The 8,747-nt window shown below is 43.9% G+C and overlaps 1 pseudogene; it reads right to left on the minus strand.

Annotated features, from left to right (window-relative positions):
- Window positions 1-2,140: 2,140 nt before the first annotated feature.
- LOC124723372 lies at window positions 2,141-2,258 on the minus strand (annotated as a pseudogene).
- Between the last annotated feature and the right edge of the window lie 6,489 nt (window positions 2,259-8,747).

Consider the following 8,747-nt stretch of genomic DNA (forward strand, 5'->3'; position numbering starts at 1 on the left):
AATTGTACCAATAACTGTCCAACAGCAAACAATTAGCGAACAGTCGCTGTGATAAGCTAATGGGCCAATGATTGCAAATTAAATGCTATTAAACAAGAGTGTATTTCCGACAAATTGCGCCCACTTCAGACAATTCAATAAAATGGAAATCACACAAAAGCTTTGAAAGGAACTTGACACACATATGGAAATGAAACACCTTCTTGGGAAAGTAACCAGCACATTGACATACTAAATTAAGGTAAAGCTAATAAAGCTCACGGTAACAGGAAAGGGCAAAACACACTAAATATCGAAAGCACGGGCAACGAACGAAGTTTTATATACTTACAGATGCTCTCGTATCATGGCGAAGCAAAGCTCAATTCCGTTCACCCACATACAATAACATTTCATTAGCTCACAACGTCTTCCCAACATGACACCGACTAAAGGCGCTTAGTACTGATGGTATTCCAATTTTAATGAGCCACCAATACCGCCTTCCAGTACGGTTGTAACGGCCAATTCCACCCGCTGCAACGAAGAACTTCTTTCACGCCGGGCGCGTATCTCCACGTACGCCTGCATACAATGGCTTAATAACACGTCACGAGACTGCTCAGCTTTCACAGCTGTGTACTCAACTTTTAAAGTATACTTCAACACCACACCACTCCGTGACTGCCATAAACTCAGCTTTGGCCAAGAACTGTACTCCACTCGGTGGTAAACCACCACATCCACCTGCCCGTCCATAACTGTCTCCAACAGTCCGCGCTTTCCTCTTTTAAGATTCGGTGCTGCACACTCACCACATCCCTGCAAAGCGATACATTGCAATCAGATACCAAGAATCTCTTGTCTACTACGAACTGTCTTAGCGATGTGGATCGGAAGTTTTAACGACCTTCCATCGGACCGAAAGGTCAGTTAGGATCGCTTCTCAGGTCAATTTGTACAGAATCGAAAGGTGGGTGCCGGCCGGAGTGGCCGAGCGGTTCTAGGCGCTACAGTCTGGAGCCGCTCGACCGCTGCGGTCGCAGGTTCGACTCCTGCCTCGGGCATGGATGTGTGTGATGTCCTTAGGTTAGTTAGGTTTAAGTAGTTCTAAGTTCTAGGGGACTGATGACCTCAGATGTTAAGTCCCATAGTGCTCAGAGCCATTTGAACCATTTGAAAGTTGGGTTGCGTTCCGCATGTGACCCAGTTTATACAGAATGCGAAGCGGGATGTGTGAGCGTCAGAAGGGAAGAAGCGGAATGAAAGAGTTAACTAGAGGAAATCAGAGTATATTCTGAAATTGCCGTATATAGAAGGGCTCGTCCTGGAAGGAAGAAGGAAGATTGGGTTTAACGTCCCGTCGGCGTCAGGGTCATTAGAGACAGAGCACAACCTCAGATTGCGTCAACGATGCGGAAGGAAATCGGCCGTGCCCTTTTAAAGGATCGAGGCTAGTCTTAGGGGCGAAGTTGAAGGTTGACTGTCAGTCTAGAGTGGCGGGAATAAAATAAAAGGATTAGGGATCGGAAGTGATAGCGGTTCACGTCCACGCGGGTGGTGTGCTGTCTGGATGAACAGAGGCAGAGGCGAACAACAGCACTGGGCCTTCCGCTCTTGTCTGGCTGGGGTCTGGATTACCAGATCGTCTTCTCCGTCCGGCTTCTGGCTTACAACAGAGTGAAGCTACTGCTCTCGACATCCCAGGACCTTCCAGCGACCACACACGTGACCCACGTCCCACGCTCCATATTGCCTAAAGAGTGGGGTGGAATCGCCAGTTTATTCAAGAGAGACACCGGAAAAGTGGCGTGAAATCGGGTTCAGCAAATTATACTAGATTCAATCAGCTGTCTCCTGAAAGGCAAGCAGGCTTGCATGTAGGCACTGGTTAAAGATATACTGGGAGAGAGTATGAAGATAATTTTTTAAACTAAATCCGTAAATATTTCCAGTCAACTCACTCCACCTTCAGGCCACGAGTCGCCTACCGGGACAATCCGACCGCCGTGTCATCCTCAGTGGAGTATGCGGATAGGAGGGGCGTGGGGTCAGCACACCGCTCTCCCGGTCGCTATGATGGTATTCTTGGCCGAAGCCGTTACTATTCGATCGAGTAGCTCCTCAACTGGCATCACGAGGCTGAGTGCACCCCTAAAAATGGCAACAGCGCATGGCGGCCTGGATAGTCACCCATCCAAGTGCCGACCACGCCCGACAGCGCTTAACTTCGGTGATCTCACGGGAACCAGTGTAGCCACTGCGGCAAGGCCGTTGCCCGCATTCACTGTCAAAAACAGTGAAATTGTTTCTGGACAAAGAGTAAGTGTATTAGGTGCGTCTATGTGTGCGCTCGGTAGTTTAAAATGTTTTTCTTGGCATGAACAGTACCACCAGGCGGATTTCGTTGCTACATCTAACGATCGTATCGTGTTTGATATGAGCGATGGCGTAAAACTTAAATTCGCTAATAGTCATTTGGAAGGGATCGAACTTTACTGAGGTAATCAAATGTGTGAGTCATTGACCGATATTAATAGTTTGGAGAAGTGATTTCTTAACACGTTCTGAGGGAAAGCCAAGCAAATGAGGCTTCAAAACGAGTTTATGAATGGATCAGTCTGTAGACGTGGGCCTCAGTCATTGTGTACAAGAGTGGAAACGATTACAGCACATCAACAGGTGAGCGGTTTAAGGCGCTACAGTCACAGACTGTGCGGCTGATCCCGGCGGAGGTTCGAGTCCTCTCTCCGGCATGAGTGTGTGTGTGTGTTTGTCCTTAGGATAATTTAGGTTAAGTAATGTGTAAGCTTAGGGACTGATGACCTTAGCAGTTGAGTCCCATAAGATTTAACACACATTTTGAACATCAACAGGACGTTGGGGGCGTTAACCGACATTTCCACATTGAAACGTAGTTAATTGTCACCGGAACAGGTCACTTAATTCTCGGAATCGGCCCAGTGAATAATTTCCAATATGGTCACAAAAACAGCCACAATGATAATGGGAACAATAGGTCGCAGAACGCTCACCATTATAATAATCAGAATATAGCAAACAGAAAAAATAGAATGGCTTTTATTCGCAAAATAGGAATTATAGCGAGCAGAAAAACAGATTTGTGGGTTGTATTAACAAAAGATGGCAGAAACAGGATTTCTGAAAGCTAGAAGACGTCGCGTCCAGGCAGAAGGAAAGATAGACTAACAAGGAGAGGCCGCCAATTGTGAAATTCAGATTCAATTCATACTGCGCATAATAAAAGCTCATGGCCAGAGGTGTAATGTGGCAAAGCACCAAGATGTACTTCTCAACCGTTGTCGAGAAAATCGACAGTTAAAAATAAACCGTTGCTGTGAAATACTCTCTACGACTAAGAATTTTCTACAGCGTCGTCGCGCAGCGGTAAGCGCTCGGGTTCGTAATCCGAAGATCGCCGGATAGAATCTCGTGCCATGCAACTTTTTTTGTTTTTTTAAGTATTTGTTTTTTGTAATTCAAATGTGTGTATATATATGCACACACACACACACACACACACACACACACACACACACATATATATATATATATATATATATATATATATATATAATTCCCGGCAATCAGTTGCAACAATTATGCATATAATAAGTTGTTGAAAGTCGTTTGTCGGGGAAAAACTGCCAATTTCGAACATCATTATGTTTTCCCCAAACAAAGTTGTATCTCACAAATGTTATTAATTGGCTTCATAATATTAACCACGTATAGTTAACGGAAGACGTAGAAACGATATTCCGAAACGAATACGTATAGCGTAAGTCAAACGTTCGAATTAGAATAGAAACCCAACGAACACAAATTTGCTGTGGCAGGTATGAAATATAAACTCCGTTACTCGCTCGTTACACTTGAAGGACAGATGTCGAATGGGCCGAAACGAGCCGCCGCATAACAGCGTAGTTGCCTGCTAACTTCGAACCCTGTTAAACAAACGGAAAAATGGAGGCGGTACGATTGGAGAGCGATCCGCCTTCACCAACATGCATAAGCAATTCATTAATAGTTTTTATATATATATATATATATATATATATATATATATATATATATATATAAACTATTAATGAATTGCTTATGCATGTTATATTTGAACTACAATAAACTAATAATAAAAAAATGATGCATGGCGCGAGATTCGATCTGGCGACCTTCGGATTACGAACCCGAGCGCGTATCGCTGCGCCACGACGCTGAGGAAAATTATTAATCGTAGACAGTATTTCACGGCAACGGTTTCTTTTAACTGTCGATTTTCTCGACAACGGCTGAGAAGTGCATCTTGGTGCTTTGCCACATTACACCTCTGGCCATGAGCTTTTATTATGCGCAGTATGAATCGAATCTGAATTTCACAATTGGCGGCCTCCCCTTGTAAGATTAATATAGAATTGAATGCCATGGATGAAATCCTACGTGACAACATGTGGATAGGATGGGTTGAACATTGCAATAGGGCTGAAGTACCTGAGGAGAAAGTGCAGGATTTAGTGGTAAATAAGGAAATAAGTAATTTCAATGATTTAGGTTTTCAGTGTGGCGAATCGTCGAAGTTTTTAGACTGGGGCCCCCTGCCAATTTACTTCGATGAGTAAGACGGAACGGGTCTATTCAAAAGGCGGGTGAGCTGACTTGTCTAAGGAGTTGGTCTGCAATAGTAACAGTGATGATGCACGAGACGAAATTTTAGCTGTTGCTGGTGTTGTAGCCGCAGGAGCGTCAGCTTGGGATGAGATACGCCTAGTTGTCAAATGGTGTATGTGTGAGACTTAAGTGGCAACCAAAAACGCACTTCATTCGATGTGACTGATACCACGAGTGTCACTAATGACGAAGCGTCGCTGTCTAGGGCAGGACTCGCTTTTGAAGGAAATGATGCATGTATGGATGAAGATCTCTCCAGGGGACACTGCCTTGTATTTGCACTGGCGCTCCGAGTGTAGTGGCTTGCGTGTTCGCGTGATGATGAGAGCTATACCGGGTGCAGTGCAGCTATCGGCCGGGTCTCCCATGTCGAAGCAGTCTCAGCAGATGAACCACACGAAGCGTGTCGGACGACGTCCCACCTCTCCCACATCCTCTCCCAAAGTCCTTTCCCAGTTCCCCATGTACCCAACATAAGGTGTGATGGAGTCCATGCAGAGGAGTGTGTGGCACATGCAAGGATGTGCCATGAACAGAGCCATAGGGATACTACACGGCCTCCCTGAGTAACTAGCCTTGCGCTGGAGCTGGGCACTGTGGTTTTCTTCTGAGACCAAAATCAGGAAAAAAAGGAAACAAGGTACTCGATGAGACTTCAGAAACACATACCTCGGGGCTGGAAGCCGTGGAAGTTGTTTCCGCAACTGTATCAGGTGACAGACCAGTCGAGGCACTGGGAATCGTCACTGCGGAAAGAACTTTTCAGCGAACAAAGAGAACAGAAAAGCAAATAATGACTTCCTAACGAAAAATTGAGGGAATTACAAAGTCTTGAACCTAATGCATTCAATAAAAGACTGTCTCCGAGTGAAGGGAGTCAACAGACCCCTTCTACCTCCAACACAGAGAATAAGGAAGGAATCTAATACTCACACTTCTCAGGATAATCGGATTCTGAGAAAGTTGAAGCAGGAAACAGGGAAGCAGATCAATACTATTGTAGTCTCGGTTGAGGGGGCCCAAAATGTCTATGTAGATGGAGGCGAAGCTGCTGATCAGGATAGTAGCTAAACTTTTCAAGTCCACAAAGACATCAAGTTCTATACCGACACTTCTTAAAGACGTTCCTCCAAAGACTCAGTTCGAGAAAGTACGCGTACAGAACCAGAAGGTCTCCACGGAGGACTGGAGGTTTTATCTGATAGAGCCCTGTGGTGGAAGTCGGTGACGAATCACTGAGGGCAGTGCGATAACAAGGATCTGAAGTTGTACTTATGGTTCTAGCAAGTTCCCGTCAGGCTAATTTAGAAATCGAAAGCGACCATGGATATAAGATGGCTGCTGAAAGTTTTGCAGATAAACCTGGAACACAGTAAGCAGGCCACTGTCGCCATTGATCGTCTTCTGGGAAGAGAGATGGTAGTAGAAGATAGCAAAAAAAATGCCGTAGTTTAAATTTCGCGTTTAAGAAATCGTTCCCGCAACAAAATCGTACTAACATACCATATTTGATCTTTGGTGTGACGTCATAAGCGAGTGACTGCGTGTGAGATCGCTCTCTAAGTTTTTCATATATTTTTAGGTTTCAGATACATATTTTAACGGGTTTTGTGATAATAATTACTATATAAGTGACGTATTAGTGGTTTCTTCATTCACCTCTGCCTTTCTTGTGTTGTGACCTGATATTTGTGAGTGTTTCGTATCGAGCAACTTAACCTCTTGCCTGTGTTTACATTCCGCGCTGACCAGTTGCAGCTGTAGCGGCGCATCGAAAGCTAAATACTAATTAATTGTTTATGTATAGTGGTTTATTTAGGAACTTTAGTAGTCTTCAACCGGTGTTCTTGGTGTTTTCTGGTGAAATAATTTCAGAAGAACCTTTTGGGAACTGTTTTCAGCTTCGTTACTGTGTCATTAGACGTTTGATTCTCTTTCTGTATTGGTCTTTTGTTATATTCACATTTGTTGTTTATTAATACTGTTAATAATAGTAGTTACTTCCCTTGTAGAGTAAGTTTGTGATTATTGTAGTCAGGTTTTTAACATCATCTTATTGTAGTAGCGGAACTTAGAAAAAGTAAAATTTTACCATGAGTGAGAAGTGTGGGCTTTGTCGTAGGTTCGTGAGTAGTGGATTGCGGTGTGAGACTTGTTCGAAGTATTCTCACTGGGGGGAATGCAGTGGGGAAGCCAGTGGGCATTCTGGTGAGATCCTCTCCTGGAACTGTAGGTTATGTAGCAAGAGTAAGTTGATAGAGGAGCAGGAGCGTAAGATCTGTGCCCTTCAGGTGCAGATGAAAAACACACAGGAGGAGCTAGATAGGATGAGGAGGGAGAAGGGGGTTGGGGCATGGGAGCTGGCTGTTGGCAAGAGATCTGCTAGGAGAAGAAGATTTTCAGATAGTTTTACTATTGGTGTTTACAACAGATATGACCAACTGTCAGAGTCTAGTGGAGAGGAATCTCTAGTAGTTGTAGATATAGGAAGTATGCAGCAGAACTCAGTAGTTACTGTGCCTAGAACAGTTGCAAAGTCGAAGAGGAAGAAGAAGGTTCTGCTGTTAGGTAGTTCTCATGGCAGAGGTGTAGGCCAGCAGTTGCAGGAAGTACTGGGGAGTGAGTACCAGGTCACCAGCATTGTGAAGCCTAATGCAGGGTTGGCTCAGGTGACTGTTAACATACGGGGGTTATGTAGGGATTTTACTAAAGAGGATCAGGTAGTGATTCTGGGTGGGGCTGGTAATAGTATTGATAGGGATGGGGAGTATGACATAGATGGTGACCTGGAAAAGATAGCCACTCAGACTGGCAACACGGATGTGCATTTCGTGGAACTGTTTCAGCGTCACGATCGGCCTCATCTTAATACAGCTGTCAGGCGTAATAACATGAGACTTGGGGGTGCGCTGATGACAGAAAGCATGGGTCACATTTCAGTGGTGTCGGTGGAGTCTATCAGCAGGACGGGTTTCACTAGACATGGCCTGCACCTCAACAGGTATGGGACGGGGAGGTTGGCAAAGCTTATAGGTGACAGCATAGGTGGGGTTGGTGGGATCACTCATGGGAAAATTCCTGCAGTAGTGGGTGTTAGAGCTGCACCTTTTTTAGATTGAAGTCAGCTGATAGGTATTCCTGCTTAAGGGAAGTCTCTCTAACAAGGGAATCACTTTTGACAAAGCTTAGGTATCCGAGTAATGAGGGAATTAGTATATTTCATCAAAATATACAAGGTATTAGAGATAAAGTTAGTGAACTGCTTATAGATGTTGACTCTGAAATTATTGGTATATCTGAACACTTCTTAAATAAGGAGATAATTCAGAGGCTTCCTTTACCAAGATACAGGTTGGCTGGCAGCTTTTCGAGGAGCTCTTTGCGGTGTGGGGGAGTAGCCATGTATGTGAAAAACGGCATCCCATTTGAGTCAATTGATGTTTCAAAGTACTGCACTGAAAAGGTGTTTGAATGTTGTGCAGGTGTGGTTAAATTTAATGGAGCTAAACTTCTAACTGTTGTTATTTATAGATCCCCACACTCCGATTTCACAACATTTTTGCTAAAGCTAGAGGAGGTTCTTGGTTCACTTTATAGGAAATACAAAAAGTTAGTTATATGTGGTGACTTCAATATTAATTGTATAAGTGATTGTGCAAGGAAGTGGATGCTGGTAGACCTCTTTAATTCATATAATCTTATGCAAACCGTATTCTTTCCAATGAGAGTGCAAGGGAACAGTAGAACCACCATAGACAACATTTTTGTTCATTCCTCATTACTAGAAGGGCATTCTGTTAGCAAAAAGGTGAATGGCCTTTCAGATAATGATGCACAAATTTTAACTTTAAAAGATTTTTGAGCTGCAACACGTGTTAAATATAGTCATCAGCTGTTCAGGAAAGCTGATCCAGTTGCTGTAGAGACCTTTGTAAACCTTATAAAGGAACAAGAGTGGCAAGATGTTTATAGCGCTGATACAGTAGACGATAAATATAATGCTTTTCTCAAGACTTTTCTCATGCTCTTTGAAAGTTGCTTTCCGTTAGAACGTTTAAAACGGGGTACTAGCCTGGGTG

Source organism: Schistocerca piceifrons, chromosome X, assembly GCF_021461385.2.
Source record: "Schistocerca piceifrons isolate TAMUIC-IGC-003096 chromosome X, iqSchPice1.1, whole genome shotgun sequence".
NCBI classification, from domain to species: domain Eukaryota; kingdom Metazoa; phylum Arthropoda; class Insecta; order Orthoptera; family Acrididae; genus Schistocerca; species Schistocerca piceifrons.